Source organism: Schistocerca americana, chromosome 6, assembly GCF_021461395.2.
Source record: "Schistocerca americana isolate TAMUIC-IGC-003095 chromosome 6, iqSchAmer2.1, whole genome shotgun sequence".
Taxonomy (NCBI): Eukaryota; Metazoa; Arthropoda; class Insecta; order Orthoptera; family Acrididae; genus Schistocerca; species Schistocerca americana.
In genome coordinates this window covers 499,581,896-499,591,568 of record NC_060124.1, presented here as the reverse complement: position 1 = coordinate 499,591,568, position 9,673 = coordinate 499,581,896, and the positions used below count along the sequence as shown (strand labels likewise).

General features: G+C 40.0%; 1 pseudogene; it reads right to left on the bottom strand.

Annotated features, from left to right (window-relative positions):
• Nucleotides 1-516: 516 nt before the first annotated feature.
• On the bottom strand, nucleotides 517-634 carry LOC124621217 (annotated as a pseudogene).
• Between the last annotated feature and the right edge of the window lie 9,039 nt (nucleotides 635-9,673).

The following is a 9,673-nucleotide window of genomic DNA, read 5'->3' as shown; positions in this document are numbered from 1 at the left end:
TATTTCACTCAGGAAGGGCCCGAAGACACAAATCGGTAGATTTAGATCAATTGGCGATGGAATGTTATAGCAAATTCTGGTATTTACTGCATTAACATAAATATCGCTTGTAGATTTTCTTCTAATACACGTGAAATTTTATTTCGGGTGAAAAAATGTGCACTGTAGCAATTGATGACAGTCGACTGTTTGATTTCTCCAATTTGCAGCTAAAACAAATTGAAATGATATGTAACATAATGTAATTAATTGTCCTGCAAGAAGAACCGTTTCTTTCAAATAAATAAACGGTTTAAGATCAAGTAGATACAAAACCACTCCGTCCACAGGCCACAAGTAGCCCATCGGGACCATCTGACTGCCGTGTCATCCTCAGAGGAGGATGTGGATAGGAGGGGCGTGAGGTCAGCACACCACTCTTCCCGTCGTTATGATGGAATTCTTGATCGACGCCGCTACTATTCGGTCGAGTAGCTCCTCAATTGGCATCACGAGGCTGAGTGCACCCCGACAAAAGGCCAACAGCGCAAAGCGGCCTGGGTGGTCAACCATCCAAGTGCCGACCACGCCCGACAGCGCTTAACTTCGGTGATCTCACGGGAACCGGTGTATCCACTGCGGCAAGACCGTTGCCAGGTAGATACAAAATGTTCACTAACACAATTGGACTTCTTATCGTAATATTACGTTATTACCTATCCCTTGCTTAATATATAGAATCGAAGGATGTGCTGGTAATGGTTCATCTATGCCACATTAATACATCCTCGCAATTTTTATTTTAGTACAATAAAAGATTTAGTAGTCAAAAAAGGTAGGGGCCGGTTACACCGCGAAAATGTACTTACCGAGTTACCAAGGACGAGTGAAAACCTGAAAAAATCTGGACAATGTAAGGACGTTGTTAAGCCGGCTACATATTGTTCACACAGGGACCGCGCAGCAGACAATATTGTACTAATTCCAGTGCCCACAGGGGAATTTAAGCAGTTATTCTTCCCACTCTCCGTACACAATTAGAACACGAAGGAATCCTCACACGCGAAACAATGAGACGTTCTCCTGCCAAGCGCTTCATTTCTATTGTAGTGATGTTTCTATTGTAGTGATGTAGACGTAATCGTCATCAGAATCTCAATCGACTATCATGACGGCGGTCTGTATTGTTACTTCCCCAATACAGAATGCCGTGAACATTGTGTTCCTTGTGCCTTCCGAAGCGTTGTACAGGACAAACAGCAATCTTGATGGTGTCGCTGGATATTGGGTATCATCCTCGAGGCCCACGGATCACCACAGCAACAGCTCCCACAGGTACTGTAGCAATGTTCTTGCAGAGCGTTCACCACTTAGACGAAGTCCAGTTTACGCTGCTTGGTTCGTCTTGAATTCCTTTGCCACTTGATGTGCTTTACCACTTCACGGATTATTGGTGTGCCTGAAGCGAATTTCGACCTTACAAATCACGCAATATGTTACGAGAACCACCCAGAAATATCTAAATAATACCTGGCAGTCTTGCATTATCTCCAGTAACGGGAATCGGATATAGATACTGTATCATCACTAAACTGCACAACAGTTCTTCCATTACACCTCCTAGCTTCACAATGTTCCGTAGGTTACTGTTGGCAAAATAAAAATTACTGAAGAGAGAACGTCTACTCCTTATCATTCCTCACTTTCACCAGTGGTCTACAACAAACTGTGCTTGCACAACCGAAATATTTCGCTGGCGAACGATAATTACTGATTCGTCCCGTCTCCAAATAAATATCCCATTTATAGGACTTCAGTCCCGCCCCAACCGTTTATATGTAGGGGTTGGGGTCAGATTATAGTTGATTGTAGCGATGGGAAACGGACGATAATTAAACTATACCCAAATCTATTGTGTTAGCGCTGCTGGAAATCTGCACGCCTACGTACTGACAACAACGTGAAGGCCACATGCCTCGAGAAACGTGCAAGTTCTCTCCGCAGAACGACAAATACCACCACTTCTTTCATCTGCACATTCGCCTGCTTATTCGACTAATGATATCGACTTAGATAAGGTTCGTCAACACGTAGTTCGTCAACATCTTCCGCTAACTACTGCTCATGCTTCCCGGTCCCATATACAAATGAGAGTGAATATATCCAGCTCCCTGGATTCCATTCCACCTCCACTATAGTCTCTGTAGTTCGTGGAAGCAACAGACTGCACTGTATTCTCTTCCTTAGAGTCATAACCATTTCAGTACTCTTCGACATCCATGTGCTGTCTTTCCCATAATATGTGATACAAAGTTAATTTGGGTACATCACTCCTCGGTGATGTACATTCACAAAACTATGTACAGTTCTTAACTGCTCGTTGATAAATTGCTCATTCATCTATATCTATAAATTCCAGCACCGAAATCTTTAACAACCGGGGAGTTTGAATTTCTTGTACTGGTCATTTGGAATGATATTGCTCATGAAAACATTTAATTCACAGAGAGCTAGGTCAGTACTGAGAAATCTTCGCTCTAGATAAAGGAGGCATTAACTAAACGGAGTATGAGTAACTCACAATGCAGATTATTAAAACTTAAAAATAGCTCAATAAATATAACTTTAATTATATAGCCTGCATACCCGAAATGGCTAAAAAATTGCCGATAAGGCTACACTAAGTTAAACGTCTTTCACCAAAGCTGTTGAAAGAAAATACCAGAAACGCAGATAGTATCATCAAAGAAAACGGGTGCTGATCACTAACACCTACACGCAACGTGTATCGTATACTCAAAATGACACAGATAGATAATTTTCATGTAATGTCAACAGTACGCCTACAGAAAAATTTTAGCTGAATCTGAAACGAAATCAATAATCGTAGAGCTTTACAGATTACATAATCATCTAGCTCGAAATGCTAACTGGGGCATACAATAGAGAGGGTCTTGATGAGTTTCTGTGAACGGCAAAATGTGCCTAATAGTGATCGAGTGAAGACGGAGTCACTAGTCACATACCTATTTCTCGACGAAGTGTCCCGTCTTTCTTTTGGCGCTTATAATTAGACGATCACGAGAAGCTAAAACACCTTTTTTACGGTAAGCTCACTTTTTGACAAACTAATCAACGCTCAAGAATTCTAGACGTCTATTCAACGAAAGGACTGCGAAGAAAGAAGTATGAGTAACACACAACGCAGCTATATCAAAACTTTAAAAATACCTCAATAAATCTAATCTATTCAACGGCTTTCGGCGCTTCGGGTCACATTGCAGGATTGACAGGCCCGCCTGTGATCAAATGATAAACAGTAGTGCAGGTAGCATAAAGTTGTAACGAATTTTTAAAGGCACCGTACATTACAATCTTTCACACATTGCGACACTTTGAAATAACAGTTGTTGTTGCGCTCCTAAGTCCAAAGACTTGTGAACTACGAAAAATACTATGAAGAGATCTGAAAGTAGTTGGTGCGTTACGTGGTCAACAATCTGGCGGCTCAAAAGAAGTGTCTTAGTTACGAGTGGGACAACTCAGCGAAAGTCAAGGATAGGAAGGCAACTAACTGTCACAAAAAAGTTATTCTACCAATTCAGATAGTGTTACCTCCTCTGGAGATCCGACTTCCAAAATACGGGGGCTGCTTCCTGCACTTTGTAACAAGGTATCCAAAAGTATATCTTATGGGATATTTAAAGAAGGGATCTTTTTGGCGCATCAGACCAGAAATTTAATGAAAGACAATTATTTTGAAAGTACGATGAATCCAGTGGAAACATGGCTTTAGTTCAGTTTAGTGAGGTACTGGATAACGTTTTTGGCGATGGCATACATCCAAATTAGAAAACCATTGCTACAACAACGTTGCAGACTTTTATGAAATTAGGATGTAACATGAGCATGAAACTACATTTTCTACACTTACGCACTGTTCTTTTCTCTGTGAATCTTGGCGATGTCATCGAAAAACAACGATAAAGTTTCCGCTAGGACACCAAAGAGACGGGAAAGAGATTCCGCGAAAGGTTAAATGCAGTCGTTATGGCTGACTGCTGGTTTACGCTAAAGAGAGGTATCACTGGTGGAGGGATACAATCAACGGGGAAAAGTTTCACCCCATGGCAGAAAGAATTTAATGCCGTCGAATTAGCGAATGGAAACTAAATTGTTGAGCATGCGTTGTGTTTTTATATAGTCATTAGCATTTGTGAACATAGACCATTTAATCTTTTGTGGAATCACTAAACATCACATCTGATTAGACCACTGTCTGATCAAATACATTGTTTAGTGATTCTGTACAAGATTACAAAACAAGTAATTTAATTTTAATGCAATTAAAGATTTCCTTGTTCAAAAAGAATGTGATTTCAGCAAAAACAGCATAGATGATTTGTACGAAAATCTGAAATGATCCCGAAAAAATTCAGATTTGTAATCAGAATAAAAAATGCATTAAAACTCGCCTTACTCTCATGGAACAATGTACAAGAAATTTTAGAATGCTCCTTAGCGTAATCAATTACCACCATTTTAAAGGATTCTCTGGTGCTGCGGTGGAATACCGCTTGCTGAGGAGAGATGGCACTCACCTCCGGTCACTTCAAGTAAGGCTGAATGACTTATCACCTAACGACTACGACTAAGTTGTAGTAGCTCAACATGGTGATGGTCAAGCACCTCCGCCAACCATTGCTGGTGCTTCCAGGAATCGTATGAATTATATGGAGTGAAATTCTCCCTGAATATACCTAGATAACTTAATTCTATGCGTCCTCAGGTGTTCTCTGCGTCTGTAGTTCCCGGGAACATTACACCATACTGAATTTCCTTTCAGCGAGCCAGTAACAACCGTGTAATCTTCATTAGCGATGTTTAATCATGCTTTAAATATATGGTCTCATTTCTTTGCTTCAGCCATAATCCTTTCGACTTGTTTGATGCGGCCCCCCCACTAATGTGTCACATAATCTGCATTTAGGACACATATATCCTCGATATTGGTACTTTCATGAAATTTCATGTAGTTGTTTATTGCTCTGCGTGGTTGTGATCGTTGATCATACTCTTCAGATTCAAGTCACAAAATTTTAACTCACCCAACTAAAATGAACTTTAAGGACCACGGAATTAAACGTAGATTTAAGATCATCACATAGATATCTCTTATCAAACCGGTTACTAACAGCGCACATCTCAGTTTTTCTCGGACGTTGAAAGTGCCAGTATATGTTCTCCGTGATGTGGCAGGCAGTCGCTGGGGTACTTGAGTTATGCGTCTGGTCGCGCACAAAGACCCTTAGGAGCAGTTGGAAGGACATTTCCTCACGAGGAACTTGTCTCCGTCCCCTAGTTTCTAAGACTGTCAGTAAAGCAAAAACTTCGCTGAAGAGAAAGGAAACAGTCTTTAAATGAAATCTGCGAAAACACAATGCAGATATATCGATGGTTAAAATTTTCTCAATAAAGGGAGTTGTTTGCACATGTTGCAGGGATCTGTCTGCTGTTTCCTAAAGGAGAACATTTGGCAGCCAAGATCGTGTGCTGACCTGATGTTATTTTTTTTTCTTCCATCAATGATAGGTTTTGACAGAGTCTAGTTGTCCGAAGATTACAGCTAGACTCTGTCGAAATCAGTTATTGGGAAAAAAACATTTACAGCACGCGAACTTTGCTGTCAAACATTCTTTTTTACCAATATTAATTGTAATTACATAACTGGCAAACCAAAAACTAAAAAAATAGCTGTAAAATCACAGACGGGATATAGTAAATTAGACAACCACAGAAGGACAATATGGTAACAAAATGTTGACTGAATTCGGATCGAAATCAATAACCGCTGTACTCTGCAGATTACACAATTAGAAGCCGGCGAGCACAATAGATTGAGTTGTTGTGGGATTCAGTGAATGCGTACCAGTGTCTAATAGTTATCGAGGGCAGACGGAGTCACTAATCACATACCTGTTTTTATGAAATGTCCCCGATTTCTTTTAGCGCTTCTACTTGGTTGGCACAAGAAGCTAGAAAACTTTTCCTTACGATAAGCTCACTTATTCACGAACCACTGGCCACTGACGAAAGCAAGATGCGCGTTCAACGACAGAATGCGTAGAACGAACGGTGCTACGCAACGGCTTTCGGCGCTTTGGGCAATAATGCATTGTTGGTAGGCTCCCCGGTGACCGAATGTTAATCGGGAACAGCGATAGCGTCAAACTACCACAAAATGATAAAGTTGTAATACATTACTACCTTTCCCACCTCGCACCTTTTTAAAATAACACTTGTTGTTGTAATAAGTTAAAAGACTTGTTTGTGCGTCGATATTTTGTCCGTCGATACATAGACAGATCGACTCTTTGTTTGATTAATCGAGGGATAATAATGATAATTTTTTTAAAAAGCGGTAAATGGGATTCCAGATATTTTTAAAAATATCAACATTCCTAATTCGAACCAGACGTAATCAAACGGCCTGTGCAGGACTCATAATACAGCGAAAATGCTGTCAGGACACAGCACGCGTATTAGGAATTTTTTCGTCATTTTGGAAGTTTAATAGCTCGCACTGTATTTCCATGGACACAATTCGAACAAATATAATTGTATGATTGGCGTCCTGGGACAAATTTAGTGAATTCAAACTTACTTCAAATAGTTATATTAATATGCGATTTCTCATCGGCAACCAATACTCCATCAGACCGCTCAAGTTTCTTTAGTATAAGGGTGATACGCAGTACACTTATACACAATGTGCGTGCATTTGACAAATAGAATTAACAAATACACTCAACAGTCTTCAGATAGAGGACTCCTCTCTCGAATCACAGCAAAAATGGTGCCTATACCTCTCAGTGACCTTAATTAATTTCATGCTTATTGTGTCTGGTACTAGAAAAACAGGTTATAATACGTAGTGCAGATTAAGGTTACCTAAGAGAGAACAGTTACGACAATATGAGTTGGACCGGCATATCGAATGATGCAGCAATGGCGTTGCTCCCAAACATATTGCACTACTGACCTTTTACCTCTGCTGGAATAAATTTCTTTCAGGTCATTAAAGAGAAGTGAGCTGAAATATTTTTACTAAATATTTTTTGAGATATGATATTCGATTGAATAAACTATGGTTAGTAATAGCGCAAGTTGCATAACTATTGCATTAGCATTCGCTAACAGCAACGTCGTGATACACGACAGTTTAGACGGAAGTTAGTTCCATAGGCCACATCACACCACATTTAGGTACAGCTGCCACTGTGCAGGTGAAGAACGCCAATCACGTCACAGAGACTAGTAATTTGCGGCAGTAGGTGCTAGTGTGGGCCCTGTGGCAGCATGGAGGATATGCGTAAAGTAAAGAAAATGCAAAACGCGTGGCATATTACGTTCCTTCATGTATGTTAACTCTTTGTTTTGAATATGAAAGGACACGTTCCTTCATAAAACTTAATTCTTTATTTTGAAAACGAAAGCTCCCCTTTTACACACTAAATCATAGATTAATGCATACATCCTAGACACGAAGAAGTGGATGAACAGTAATAAGTCTGGTTATGGAAGCAGAAAAACTGATTATCCACAGTGATGGTTCTTGCATATCATTTTCGAAGTGAAATAGCAGCCACCAACAGGCTCTCATGAACTTTAGCAAATGTATACTGCGAGAGTGAATGAACTTTACCAAGACATTTGATACTGTGTCGTGAATGAAGACATCTTTTAGGAATGTTTCGGAAGCTGTGTCTCTTCCGTCTTTCCATACGTAGGAATGCGAAAATAAATGTTAAGTGCTACACTCCACTCCCGTACGTTAACTGAACATTCAATACCCATGTGCAACTCACACTACAGTAACTGTTCTCTCTTAGGAAACCTTAATCTGAAGTAAACACTATAACCTGTTTGTCTCGTACCAGACATCATAAGGATGAAATTAATTCTGGTCACTGAGAGCTATCGGAACCATTTTTGCTGTGGACTAGAGAATGGCTGTTGAGTGCATTAGTTAACTGTATTTGTCAGATGCATGCACAGTGTGTATGACACTACTACGTAACCAATCACAACTACTTTAAGGATTCTTCTGTGGTCTGGTGGAATATTTGTTGCTGAGGAGAGCTCGCGCACTGATCCAGTAATTTGAGGTGAGGTTGAATTCTACCATGCAATAATATTGGTTTCAATTGTTTCCATGCAAATACAGTGCCGGCCATTAAAATTGCAAGACCACCAAAAATTCCGAATCCGCGTGATGTGTCCATATTGCATTTTCCTTGTAATATGAGCCCTGCACCGGTTGTTTGTTTACTTCTGGTTCGAATTAGGACTGTTGATATTTTTTAATAATGTCTAGAGTCACACATATAGATCTTTAAGAAAATAACATTATCAGTCATCGATTTATCGAAAAAGGTGTCGATCTATCTATGAATCGACACAAAAAATATCGACGCACTACCGTGTAAAAATAACGGCTGCTAATTGTAAATGTACTTCCGGTTTTATAGCTGTATATTAAGTATTGATCTATTATTAGATATCGGTACATCAACAGGCTAGTAGTCTGCTTATACCCACTAGAGCAAGGATTGAATTGAACACATCGCATGCGATCGCAGGTTCGAATCCTGCCTCGGGCATGGATGCGTGTGATGTCCTTAGGTTAGTTAGGTTTAAGTAGTTCTAAGTTCTATGGGATTGATGACCTTAGAAGTTCAGTCCCATAGTGCTCAGAGCCATTTGAACCATTTGAACACATTGCATGTTCATGCTTGGTGATATCCAGTTCACTAGCAATGGTAACTACATGTAAGTGGCACAATGAAGGTTACCCGATGGGTCCGTCGTTCTGTTTCGTCACATATCGGATTAGTCCAGAACACTTCACGTCGACTACCCTGTTTCTTCATTTCTGCAAAAGCCAGCGACCTAGCAGCTGTACTGCCGAAATTGAATGGTGAAGCTAATCGTTGTAGTTTATATTGGTAGCGCCAACCGCAGATTATGTCAGCACTTCCCTTCACACGTCTCCGCCTACAGCGAAGACAAATCTTGTTACTTAGATTTTTGTTCATTGTTTTCAGCAACTGTATTTTAAGAAAGTTAATGTGAAGAAAAAGCAAATGAATTCGGTTAAAAATTGGTTTTTAGCGCAACGTCTGTGTTAATCCATTCACCCCCCCCCCCCACCCCCCCGACCAAGTGCAATCAGACTTCTTTTGTGGCACATAAACGTGCTTCGTACAGTCAAAGAGAGATACCAGACGTGATGACCTCAAAAACCAGTACGAATCTTTCATACAGTGAAAGTAAAACTTCGTTCTACTACAACTTCAAGAGAAAAATTTTCAATATTTACCGAATATTGCAAAAAAATATAGTGTGAAATAAAGATATCGGGAAGTGATATCGCATTGCTACTTCGGTATATCGATATACCGGTGGAGAAGTATCATCGGTGTTTATACACGTTTTCTTGGTTGAACTATCGACTTTTCGAAATGCTACCAACAGTCATAGTTCGAATAGCATTAAATTAATACATGAAGCCGTATATTTCAGTGCGTTTTGTCCAATGACTGTGCTCTGGCAGTGAGATCTCCACTCCATTACCATTAACCTAAGTAAAACAAGACGGAATGTTGAGTGTGTTTTTCTAACCTATCTCCAT